Source organism: Pseudopodoces humilis, chromosome 5 (assembly GCF_049639895.1).
Source record: "Pseudopodoces humilis isolate 2021_Gansu_Grassland_sample_001 chromosome 5, ASM4963989v1, whole genome shotgun sequence".
Classification (NCBI taxonomy): Eukaryota; Metazoa; Chordata; class Aves; order Passeriformes; family Paridae; genus Pseudopodoces; species Pseudopodoces humilis.
Window position 1 is genome coordinate 42,930,087 of NC_142204.1, and position 11,644 is coordinate 42,941,730.

Consider the following 11,644-nt stretch of genomic DNA (forward strand, 5'->3'; position numbering starts at 1 on the left):
AGTAAACAGTGACTTTATTTATTTATTTTTTTTTTTTACTTTCCAGCAACTCTGGGTAGCTCTGCATTCATAAAGTAATTGTTTAATTTGAGCTGTGTTTATCTTGCTTAAAAGGATATCCAGTGACAGTCACACATCAAGACAAAGACACTGGATTTACTCCTTTTTCATTACATTACTGTCAAAAAAAAATTTAACATAACTTGTATTTGGCAATATTTGTGTTAGTTATTGTGGAAAGCATAATATAGTTTGGGTAATTATTTCAAAAGATATTTTAGGATTGAAAATTAATGGTTGTGACACTGCTCAAGGAGTTCTTGTGCTTCTCTTCTTCCTTGTAATTTTACTTAAAAATAAACATTTCAGTTTGCCAATTCTCACATCAACTACTGTTGATTTTGAAGCTACTTTAAAAATAATTTTATTTTATAAATTTATATATAATTTTAATAACTGTAATATTAGTATAAGGTTAACGTACCAGTTTTTGATATTTAGAGTATGAGTCTTTGGGGTCCAGAGAACCTGTGAATATCAGTTTCGGGAAACTTCGGTTCTAGCTCATTCATCTCCTTTACTAGGCAGAGAGCTTTGTTTGTCAGTGTTGTGAACACAGTTGCTTGTGGGTGCCATCACTAGAGAATACTGAAATGGAAACATACTGAACAGTTCATTAGCAGTGTCATCAGCTGTCAGTTGTTTCCTTCCATCTTGCATGACTAACATTTCCTTTGTTCAAGGTGAGTTTTTTTGTTTTCTTCTCATGGTTCTGTGTTTTCTTATTACTGCTACTTAATAATTGTTAAGCAATCTGTCCTCATTTCCATTACTTACATGCTTTCCTCTTTTGAGATCATTGAAGAGTCCTTTGTTGTTCACCTTGGTCGCTTTTCACACTTCCTATCCTTTCTTTCCATCGCCATAATTTGAGCTTGTTATCTTGATATTATTTGGTAACTGCCAACTCTGGTGTACCCTTTTCAGCCCTTTTATTTTCCTCCCATGAAACCCTAATGAGCAATGTTACAACATCACTGTTGAGGTAGAGAAAAGATGAAGGAAATTAAGCTTTTAAAATTGTCTTTAGGTGCTGTGGTGTCTAAGCAGCTTGGGATTGCTCTACTGTCAGTATTGGAATCCAAGAGTGTGGAGCATTAAATATATATCCTCTTTTCTCTCCTTCACCTGTGTCCCTTGCAAGGGCTCTGTGCCTGTCTCTTCTGCCACTAGGTTTAGTTTGGTTTCAGTAAACCAGTGCTTTTCTAGGAATAGCAAAAAAGACCTTAATAATAGCATAGGGCTGCACATTTATTGACTCTTACTTCTCCCCAGGCAAGATTCACCCTGTAGCATCTATTTTGGAGCAGCTGTCAATACGCTCTTTCTCATATCTTAGAGAGCAATTAGTGTTTTGAATTGCATTCTGTCTTTGCTATTTTTGCATGATGCTTTTTTAACTTCCTTAAGGTGTGTTACTCAGAGGACACTATTTCCCTGCAAAATCCTTTGTTAATGATTATCCTTGAGAGAGCAGGACACTAGCCTGGCCTCTAAGGAACACATTCTAAGCTGGAATCTAGTCTTCATGCAAGTCTGCTAAATGACCTGGAATTGCATTAGTGATTGATCTGATTTTATTTCCTTTGCTGGTTAGACTTAGGGAGGGTACAGCTTTTGGGATAAAAGATGGAGGTGTATTTTTCACTGTTGTGTCTGCTCTTGAGCATGCAGTTCAGACTGATTGAAATAGTAAAGTTTTATGGGTTTTATGCATCTGTCGCTTTTTCTTTGTACCATTTCACATAAACCATTTGTATCAGATCTTTCTTGTTACATCTGTCACTATGTGCTGAATCCCTCTATGAATGTAATTTTCAGTGTTCCCTTTCTGTTCAAAACATTGTATTCTTCACTGCCTTCCCTCTCCTGTCATTAGTTGCAAGCATCTCAGCTTCTGAAAGTGTCATTTGGAGGCCCCTTCTAGTTTTTAAATATTTCTGCTCAAAGCTCATTGTTTCTGAAAGCTCCTTCTAATAACCTTGATTCTTCAGGCTCCATTTTGTAGAAATACTCCACTCTAAAGTCTGACTTTATAAACTGAAGCAAATACAGCATAAAACCCAAGCAAATTCCTTTTTTTTTTTTCTTTTGCTTTCTATTCAAGTTATTGCTGAGTTCAGTTGTGGCTGAATGCTTCCAAGTCTTTTGCTTTCCTAATAATAGCAGAAAGTAGTGTTTTCTTCAAACTTCAGACCTTTCAGTCTCCCTTCTGGTAGTTGTTGCATTCATGAAGTTTAAGATGACAGCATAACAGATAGACTTCATTTCCTTGTCCCAAGTGAATCTACCTGGTTTTTAAAGCAAGAAATATACCATGAAGCATGAATAGTGTTACATTACCCAACAATTGGATACACAAAAGTCTTCCTTGTCCTGATGCCTGATAAGGTAGATTGATGCTCTGCACAAAAAAAAAAAAAAAAGTCCTGTTTTGTGGCCCCTTATTTAGACAGGTCTTCCACCATGAGCTGAGCATCAGGTCAGTCTAAGTGAGGAGATCCACAAAAACTCCTGTGAGGGACTGACATGTTACTGGTTAATGGCTCAAACAATTGGCCAGTTGCAGGGGTGCTTTGCTTAGGCCAGGTTTGCATCCCCCAGCCAAACGGGAGGAGGAGAGGGTTTTGTGTGTGGTGAGGAAACCTCTGACACCTACAACTGACTGAGAGGGTGCTATCATCACCGAAGAATGACCAGGACAAACCAACTTCTGTTTAGCAACAAGCTGGATTTTGAGCCAGCTAAGGGAAAAGACTGATAAGAAACAGATCCTGTGAAAGTGGGGTGATGCTTTTATCTTGCCAATGTCCTTTACACAAATGGCTAAGGTGTAGAACTCCCCTGAAGAAGGTATTCATCCCTTCTGAAGGTGCATACCTGGCTCAACTACAGTGATGTGAGAGGTAGCTGTCATGTCTTAATAAGGTGTCATAAGCCATCAAAGACCCTTGAAGTGCCCCCTGACACATTTCTGGGGCCTTCTACTAGAGGGTGATCTACAGTGTCGAAACAGAGAGTGGTTTCTAATGAATTGCTATCACTTTTGGAAGAATCAGTAACACCTTACTGACTGAGAGAAATGTTCTCCAGAGCCTTCATTGGAAAGTGAAAAAGCTGCTGACTCTTTCTAAAATAGCCCGAAGTTTAGATGTTCAAGATAAGTAATGAGCTACTGCTGTACACCGGAGCCTGTGTGTAACACTGTGTAGCATATGAGCCTCGAGGAGTCCAGTTCTGTCCTTAGTGTTCAGATTTCATTGCTTTTTGTGATTGGATTCTGGTGGTTGTGAAAATTAGCCAGGCTATTACTGCATTATATCACACTAAATGCTGTATTTAAGTGAAAGTGTGTGTGTTTTTTTCAAAAGATGGGTAAAAACATTATACAGGACACCCCCTGAGCTGAGAGGAGCAAGACAATAGATATTTCTGAGCTCTCATGGAGGCAGGTCCATCATCTGACATCACATCATCTGGGATGCAGATGTAGACTGCTCCATGTAATCCAAGAGCTCATTGACTGGCAGCTGAAGGAGAAGTGAATTTCCCTTTCACAAGACTCAAGATCAGCATATTTTTTCAAGCTTTCAGGATTTCAGTCTCAACATTTCTCTCTATTTCAGTAAAATCTAAAAATTGATGAATGTTTTTTAACATAGGATTTGCAGAAACTATGAACAGGAGCAGAAATTCCACTAACCCCTTTTTAGCAACTTCCACTAGCTTTCCTGTCAGAATTACATTTTTGTCCTTTTGTGCTTGTGCCTGTCACATACTGGGTTTATGTGAAGCTGACTGTGCTAAGGACAGCTTCCTGCAGTCTGTGCTCCCGTTACTGGACTTTATCAGGACAGCTCTGCTGCTTCAGACACACAGAAATTTGGCTCAGTAAGAATGCCCACATGCTGCATATAAAACAGCCAAGCTTTGACTATTCCTACCTGGTTTGTGCTGGTAGAGATGGGAAGCCATGGTACCACACAGCCAGAGCTCCAGTCTCATCTCCTTTCATAAGGCTCCTTCCTCCAACTGCAGTAATGCCAATGCATAATATCACAGGGATCAGCTGCTGTGCTCAGAGGCTGATGAGGGAGCTTGTTTGTTCCTGTTCAGCTACCTGGGGTTACAATATATGGCTCTTCATCTTCAGATCTCACGCTTAAAGAGGTTGATAAAGGAAGTTTGTTTATCATTCCCAGTTGCCTAATGCATAAAACAGTTCGTTCTAGTCTTCATCATTTTCCCCTGCTAATTCCCTGTGCTGATAATTTGCCATCCTTCAGCCTGCCTGTGCTCTCTGTCATTGCCAGTTCCTGACTGAATATAATGTGTTTGTCAGAGCAAGGAGGATGTTTTGAATAATGTCAAAATAATAGACCAAAGAGTATTTTCAGGCACCTCAATGTGTACAATATCCTTGTGTACAAAATTCCCCCAGGCAGGTAATGCACACTCAGAAATTTCAAAACTTAATAAGATAGGTATTTCCAAACTGATGAGCTTCTGTTGGGACATTGTCAAAGACATGTGACAATTAAATGTCCATGTGCCTCTAAAACTCAGGAAAAAGCAGCTGCATTATGGAGCCTATGGGAGCAGTGCTACATCCAATTTTGCAGTTTTATTACAGGCCACAGGCACACTTAGACTAATCAGTCTTGGGGAAAAGAAGGGAAACTGGGCAATGAAGTGAGTGATGAGACCAAGCCCCCCATCATTATTTTCCATGATTTTAGGGAATTGCCTCACGTTGAGATTTGTCCCGCTTTTGTGCATAGCTTCATGTCTCAGACAAATTCCTACCTGGAAATATGTTGTCCTGTAAGTTCAAGATTTGGATTATTTTGTCACCATTCCTGTACTTGTGTGCTACCACTGCTGCTTTAGAAGCAGATTGTCACCTGTGAAATTTATGATAGAATCACAAAATAGTCTTGAGTTGGAAGGGACCCAGAAGGATCATGAAGTCAGCTCCTAAGCAAGTGGCCAATATGAGCCCAAGACCCTGGTGTTATTAGCATCGTGCTCTGACCAACTCAGGTGGAACATCTGATGCTTTCAGAGATAGTTAGTTAAGAGATTTGCCCAAGTGTAGAGATGAGATTCTCCTCACTGGCAGGAGAAGGTAAAAATGTTTTCTTCTGATAGGGAAGGCAGCTCTGGGTCTGCAAGGGACTCAGGGCAAAGAACATACACTGAACTTCTCAGTGGGGGGAATTCTGGCAGGAGCCATATGGAAACAGAAAATTAAAAGGAAAAAACCTTAGAGCAAGTTTTGGGCTCATGTTACAGCTAAGAGGGCTACTCATTGAAGATTGTATTTGATTAAATACCCTTTTCCCTTCCTAACTATACAGCTAGCATACTGATTCAAGAAAATCCGTGGACTATTTATGAAGTGAATTTTGTGAAGGGAAAGCTATAAACTAGATTTGATTTGTTTAATTTATTTGACAAGCTCTGAATCTGACCCAGCTTGGGAGAAAGGAAATGCTGTGAGGGAAAGAGAGCACAAGGCCTTTATCTTTACTGAATTATTTCTGGCAGCAAAGAAAACCTTTGGCTCTTCAGTTATTTCAGTCCCATCCTGGTGTTTGTTTCCTATCACCCAGTCCTGGATCATCTGATTTGTCATATAGGGTCATGGTTGCTTTTTCCTCTTCTCTATCTAATGCTAAAAATGAGAATCTTGATTTCCCTCCTTACTCAACAGCCTACCAGTAAAACATATTGTGACAGTAAATTTTGAAACTTCACAGAATTGCCTAAAATCCTGTATCAGGGGAAACTGAGCCCAGACAGCTAAGGCACAAACTTGGAAATTGGTTTTCCAGGGGTAGCACGTCTTGGGACATGTTACAGCATAAGAGGGTTAGGCATGTAGAGAGGGTGTAAATGCCAGGATAAACAGATAGAAAGAGACAGGAGTGGCCAACTGTTGGCTCAAGGGAAGATATTCTTCCCTGAAATTACTCACTGGCACTATTTAAAGACAATAAACAGGTCAGTAGAGAGCCACAGCTTTCTGCTCTGACAGAGAACGACCACAGCTTTATGCTCTGATCAAAAGAGCAGTTTGCCACAGCTCCTTGTTGTTTCTGCCCTGATTTATCCCAGAATCCTCAAGATACCACACTAGCTGATGCAGATTTTTTCTGATCACTGATTCATTCTCTCAATATAGTGTGTTGATTTATGGATAAATAGGATGCATTGGCTGTACTGAGCCTACTGATCCTGTTTGAACACAGTCATGGAAACAATGCTTCTTATTAAAGTAATATAAATAGAATGGCAAAGTCAAGCACTCAAAAGACTTATATTGCCAGTAATGCCCAAAGTGATACTTAGCTTTATTCAATCCATTTGTGTATTTTTTATATGGTGGTATAATCTTTAATTACATGCTTCACCAAATTTCTTACCTTCTAGAGGCCACAGCTTAGAATGTTTTTATCTTCTAAACATGGATGGTTTGTTGGAAACACTGTAGCTTTTTTCCAGGAAGATTTTTGGTGCCTGCATTTAAACACCAAGAGGGCAAACTCTCTGCAGCACAGTTCATGCTTTTGAGCTTTTCATAATACAGTTGTATTATCAAAAACATCTAGCTGAGTTGCAGCCACAGGAAGCAAAGTAAAATGAAACTAGTGGTCCTTCCTCAGCTAGGTTTTATAAGTTTCTTGATAGCATGAGTGATAGCTGTGCACAGTCACCCTGTTCTCCCTATTGAAGTGCTCCTCTGTTTCCTGTCTGTTTGGCACCAGAGAGTCACCCAACAGACAGACATGCACACACTTCTGTGTGTGTGCTGGTTCAGCTGGACCACGTGCTAATGTGCATTTTCTTTATGTTAGACTGGGAATGAAAGATCAAAGTAGAATCTAAAACATCAATATATTTCTAATTAATTTTTGAGTGCCTTGCTCCAATAGACCTTCATTGTTTTGGGTTTTTTTAAAAATTTTTGTTGCTGTTATTACTGCTCTGATTTTTCTTCCTACTTTTCTTTTATTCATAAGTACTAATTAACTGTGCCTATGAGCCATAACGCTTCCCTAATGAACAAGCCATGAGCTTTGTCAAAGTACCTTAAAAGACATGGAAAAAAACACTTCCAGCTGAGCCAAACACAGCACATCTTCTCGTGTCAGTCAGGTTGAGAGCAGCTCCATTGAGCCACCCTTTGGAGAGCTGCTGGAGCAATTAAAATCAAGCCTTGAAGCAGCCAGAGCAGCGGTGCTCAGACACGGCACCACGGGTGAGTACCTTGCTAGGAGAAACACTGGGGAGGCTGTGCTAGGAGGAGGGGGAGCTTCCTGGGGGCCTCCTGAAGCTGTGCCTACTCTGACTGGGGACATGGCCCTCCAAACTCCCCTAAAAATTCACCACAGTTAAGAAAAAAAACCTTCTGAGGACAGAGTAAAAGGAAAATGTTTCAGGGAAGAGCCAGCTCAGCAGGAGGATGTGGAGCTAGTGTAATTGGGGGTGCATGGGAGGTTCATGCAGCTTCACAGGAAAGGCACTGTAAATGGAGAGGAAGGATCAGTTCTTTCAGGGAAAAGGCAAAATGGGAGAAATGGGTTGATTTATTGCTTCTACAATAACAGAAAATGAGATGTGTCTGTATCTCCATCCCTTCTTTTTCAGGCAGATACAAAAACAAAATAGCTCTTCAGTGCTTTTATGTTCTGTAACGAAATAGGCAAAAGAACGTACTGTGAAGAAATAATCTAATTCACTCTATTTCCTAATTTTTTATTCATTTTCAGTGAAAGATCCCACGTTGAACTCTTTACAGTGTTAACATAAAAGTAATGGGAAAGAAAGAGTAGAAATGGGCCTCCATTTTGAGAAATTAAAATCTTTAAATATAATACCAAATGAAATTGTTATTGTGAGTCATTGTGTAGCAGAGGCAAAAGCAGTGGATGTTTGATTTGCAAAGTTCTTGCTTTTCATTCAAGGCAAATGAAGCAAATGCAGTTATATTGCATGAAGCTTTCTTCAACTGGCTTGAGTTGTTACGCACTTCATTTAGACCAGACATGCCATAAGAATGAATATTATGTAAAATAGACAAAGGTTGATGGAAAGCTGCAAGAATGAAGCTGCAAGGGGCTAAAAAATACCTTTCCTAAATTTCTACACTTCTTGCACATTGTCCACGGAACAGAGCCTGGAAGAAAGCCATAAACAGCATTTCTCAGACTGTGCTTGCTCTTCTGTCTGGAGAACATCTCTTGTGCCATACAGCCGCAAGAATGGAAGGCGAGGGATGGTGGAGGACAAAAAAGGATCAGGACCCTCTCTTTGGCTGTCAGACCGGTGTCCAACCTTTTCTACACCCCACTGCTTTTTGAAATCATAGCAATTCTTCCTGTGCAAAGGCAAGTTTGTGAAACACTGAATGAAAACTCTGCTTAGAGCTGTGTCACCCATTACCCTCACCAGCTGAGATCTTCCAATAGCATATGCAAATCACATATTTTCCTTCTGGCTTTAGCATCACTTTTCCTCAGTTAAAGACACCATGTGAAAACATAACAAATATGAATATTTTGTGATTCTTTGGTGCTGCTTTGGACTTCACACTACAGTCTTGTTCATGACACAAAGAAAAACAGGGTTAGAGCAACATCAATTTTTTTCTCATAATGCTCTTTTATATGTGAGCATTAATGGAAGAAAAGCAAAGCAATGAATAGCTTTATAGAAAAGCTTCCACCAAAGGGAAATTAAAAGAGGAAGATGAGATTAAGCGTGTGTAATCACATCAAGTACACTGTGACTTTCTATTTGGTTGCTACGCTGTACTGGAAAGCCAACATTAAACCTGGTGTAGAAAATAAACATGCAGAGAGGAATGTCCAGTCAGAACAACCCGACTGCCAGCTTCATAATTACATTTGTAGCCTGTAACTTTTCTTGGTCTTCCTCAAGAAATATATAAAAAATAAATAGAATAAATAAAAATTTCAAATAAAAACTAATCTTGAAAAAAAAAGAAAAAGAACAAAAAGAAAAAAACACCATCAGAAAAACTGGCATAATGGAAACAGCAATAAAACCAATAAAACAGGCTGAGCACATTACAGTGTGCCCAAAAGCCAAGACTTTGAATGCAAATTAAGGTAAAAATAAAGTCTGGCTTTTTCTTTTTCAAGCTGTTCTATACTCTTGATTTGTACAACTTGCATTCATGAGCACAACTCTTGCTATTTCACATTCTTATTTAAGAGGGCTTTTTATCCTGAGGCATTAAAATTACAATATTCCTGCTGGAGTCTCTCAAGTTGTTTAATAATTCTGTGGTTTAATTATTGAAATGATTGCAATTTACATTCAGCGAGTCCAGCAGCATGATGGGGATTTGAAGGTTATGATATATTCTCAGCAGTAGAAGAAATATAAACAGTCTTCACTCTTGTTGGCTTCTTCACATAAAATAATGATGGGAAGAGAGGCTTTTTGGAGGTTCAACAACACAAAGAGGACTTGGGACCCAAATTACTGTAGCAGATCTTCTCTTCCACCCTAAGAGGTAAAATGTCTTCAGCACATCAGTTTCACTACTGAATTTTCAGTCAGCTTATGTTCCTCACATTGGGTACATGCCGACCTCCAATACCCAGAGAGGACAGAGCTGCATAACCCTCAGCAGATGCTGAAACTCCAGTTTGGGGTGCATCTTCCCTACCAACAGGGCTTAATCCTTTAGTTTAACCATACCTCAAGAGAGAACTTGGTGCCTCTACACGCTCCCTAGGATCAGATGGATGAACATCAGAGGGAAAAATCCTGATTCGAGTACCTCTGTCATCCTTACAGCAGCCAGTGCCCTAGGATATCCTTGGCAGTGGGTCCTAAATGCCTCTGAAAAGCCAACTTTGAATGACTTGATTAGATCATTGGATAATTGTCTGCTTTGAAAAAAAATGTGGAAGAATATGGTAGAATACAAAGATACCAAATTTGACCTCTCTTTAGCTTCTGGGGACAAGTTTCATGACTAGTTTATAACAGCATGAATAGTGGATTGATTGCCACAGGAGCAATATCCAGCAATATCCAGGGCCACATATCTTGTGTAAAGTCCCATGCCAACACTGAGGGAAACAAAACATGGTGTTTTCTGCAGAGCATTCCTTTGCCTTAATATTGGTTGTACTTGTAGCAGTCAATCTTGGTGTGCATATTAGCCATTTGACTTGGATGTATATCACAATCTTTCCCTCTCGTCTCACTCCTTCCTACTGTGGAAATGAAACCCAGATTCAGGGGGAAAAGGAGCATGCAGTAGGTTCTAGGCAGACCTCCAATCTGGATGGCCAAATCCCAGATTACTAGGTGTGGTGGTCCTCTGCTGGAAGACCTGTTAAATAATTTTCTTAGGGAAACTGCTGAGGTCTCCACTTGCATTGTACCAAAAAGTCTTCATTCCCAGGGTAGATTCCCCCATCTATCTCCAAAAAAAAAGTGAAAAGGGTTGATGAAGAACTGAAACATGCTGGAGATAAAGAGTATGGGTTGTCCAATGTGTTTATAGGCACAGTAGAAATCTATGCATAGACATAAATTATCGGAGAGAGAAAATACCTCAAGATCAAAGCCATGTTCAGTGCGGGGGAGAGCCTCAATATAGCTCAAATATAGCACAGTGAGCAGATGTCTACTACCATAAGTGTACTTAGGCCTCCCTGGATTTACAGTAACAGCAGAGAATCACAGTCTCTTTCATTCAAAAATTACAGCAAAAATCTATGATGCCAGTCACCTTTTATATCAGACTACGAGGCAACAACACTCACCTACAGTAAGAGATCTGCACTAAAGACAAAAAGAAACAGGAGAAATTAATGGAGGGAAGATTAAATTTCCATTTCTCCTCTTGAAGCCAGACTTCTTTATGTGGAGAATGCAAAATTCCTTGTAGCCAGTCTCAGGAGGTGTGGTCTAAATGGTAAGGCCGCAATAAGTAGATGTGCCTCAAAAGTAGGTATAACTTGATAAAAAAAGATATAACTCGAACTCATCAGGAGGAATTTTTTCACTGAAAGGGTGATTAAGCATTAGAAAAGGCTGCCCATGGAAGTGGTGAAGTGACCACCCCAGAGGTAATCAAGAAATGACAGGATGTGGCACTTAGTGCTATGGTTTAGTTTACATGGTGGTGTTCTGTCACAGGTTGGACTTGATCATCTTGGAGTTTTTTCCAGCCGTAATGATTCTATGATTCTATGTCAAGTTTCTGGAAAGTATTGCTCCACATCTACCCCTCCAGCCTTGAAAAACTCTCCAGAGTCAGAGTTGATAAATACATAGCAGCAATAAACCAAGGTAACAGGAGAAGCAAGTATGATGTTTAATCCCTCCTAGCACCTTTCCTCTCAAACATCGTAGGAGAAGTTGTTTAAAATGAATGGTTTACTTCACGTTTTGATGAAAATATTATCTAAAACATCACTGAGTATGGCTACTGTGGACACATTGAGCTTTTTTCACTCTGCCTCAATTCATTGGACTCTGGGATAGACAAAATTAATGGAAGAAGTTTCAAATAAAACCCATGGGTGATTTA